The sequence below is a fragment of the Priapulus caudatus genome, unplaced genomic scaffold (genome assembly GCF_000485595.1).
Source record: "Priapulus caudatus unplaced genomic scaffold, Priapulus_caudatus-5.0.1 Scaffold97, whole genome shotgun sequence".
NCBI classification, from domain to species: Eukaryota; Metazoa; Priapulida; class Priapulimorpha; order Priapulimorphida; family Priapulidae; genus Priapulus; species Priapulus caudatus.
The window spans coordinates 94,120-96,224 of record NW_014577158.1 but is presented as its reverse complement, the minus strand read 5'-3'; positions in this window follow the sequence as shown (position 1 = coordinate 96,224).

Here is a 2,105-nt window from a genome sequence, read left to right as displayed (position 1 = left end):
AATAAGTTGAAACACAGATATTTACTATGCTGCATTTTTTTTCTTGTATGCACGACATTCAAATGTATTCTCTTTCTTGGAATGACTATTCAAACCACGGGGCTCCTAATAATATTTATCGCTGTCAAAGACATAATTTTATAATAATTATGTTTCCTCTGTAAATGTTAGCAGGCATCATAAGTAGAATATGAAAGCCGAAAAATGGAAAGATGTAATAAGACCTGTACTATGTGGGCTTGCTGGGAACGCTGCCAGTAACGATTGATTCGAGCAACTTTATAGTCCATTACCAGCCAGGTGTCAACATGGACATACAACACCTGAACTCACATTATTTCCCACAGCACAACATCAAATTTGTTCAAAACGTGCACACCACTTACCATGAAAATGTACTTTAATATCTCTAATGTGTGCTATTAAATGACAAATACAATTGTTTAAATGACGATATTCGACTTTCTGAAGCACACAATTATTGCTTGTTTAAATGTCAAAACATTACAGACAAATAGTGTTCACAGGAACATGCATGAATTAAACACACATATCAGGAACACATACAGACTTGCCCACCTTGAAACTCGCACACACAATGTTTCACAGCCGTTTGTGGAGACGACATCTTATTTTCAATATAGGATTGATAAACATACACTTATAGGATGAGTTTTGAAGCTAACGCCCACGCTGTTAATTGTGTGCATTATTACAACAATGAATTATTGCTAAAAAAACGCTAAAGACCTCGTGGGAGAGCAACTTTAAACTACAAACTTTGTAGGAAGTAACCTTTAATCTACAGATTTCGGCAGTGGATACGTTTTTAACCTACAGGTTTCGTGCAAAGGCACCTAGCTTTGAGCTACATATTTTCGCGAGAGGGAATGTTTAATCTATAGAATTCACCGGAGAGCCCCATTAAGCTAGAAATTGCTAGAGCATGTCTTTAACCTACAGATATTTATGAGAAAGGTTCGATTAAGCCACAGACTTAATCGACAGACACTAACTAATCTACAGGGTTTGTAAGAGGGTCTCAGTAAGCAACCAGCCGAAACTTTATATCCCCAAAATTTCTCCCCTGATGTCTCCCATGAATTTCTCTCCCGGATTGCCCCCACAGATTCCTCTCATGGTATTCCCATTAAGATGATTTGGGGGGAGGGAATTTATTGGATTTTTCCACCAGATTTCTCCCCTAGTTTTCCACCATTAATTTCTCCTCTGAATTTCTCTCCCAAATTTCTTCCATGAGCTTCTACTCCTAATTTCTTCCTTGAATTACACACCCAGATTTCTCCCATGAATTTCTACCCCGAATTTCTTCCTCGAATTACAGACCCGGATTTCTCCCATGAATTTCTATCCTGGACTTCTTCCTTGAATTACACATGTGGATTTCTTCTACGACCTTCTTCCAGGAATTACCACACCCAGATATCTCCCATGAATTGCCACGCTGAATTTTTTCCTTGAATTACACACCCTACTTCTTCTACAAGCTTCTCCCAAGAATTGCTACTCCAGACTTCTCCCCAGAGCACCCGCTAACCCCACCCACCCCCACCCAGCATGATAGAGATAGAGACAGACCCGGGGCGCTTCCCCTCCATACCCCGCCCCTACGCAGCATGAGAGAGACAGAGAGCGTGTGTGTGTGTGAGTGCCTCCCCTCCCCATCCCTCCCCCTGCCCTGCAGCATGATAGAGATGGAGAGAGAGAGCGTGTGTGTGTGTGAGTGCCTCCCCTCCCCATCCCTCCCCCTGCCCTGCAGCATGATAGAGATGGAGAGAGAGAGCGTGTGAGTGTGCGAGCGCCTCCTCTCCCCATCCCTCCCCCTGCCCTGCAGCATGATAGAGATGGAGAGAGAGAGCGTGTGAGTGTGCGAGCGCCTCCTCTCCCCATCCCTCCCCCTGCCCTGCAGCATGATAGAGATGGAGAGAGAGAGCGTGTGTGTGTGCGAGCGCCTCCCCTCCCCATCCCTCCCCCTGCCCTGCAGCATGATAGAGATGGAGAAAGAGAGCGTGTGTGTGTGTGCGAGCGCCTCCCCTCCCCATCCCTCCCCCTGCCCTGCAGCATGATAGAGATGGAGACAGAGA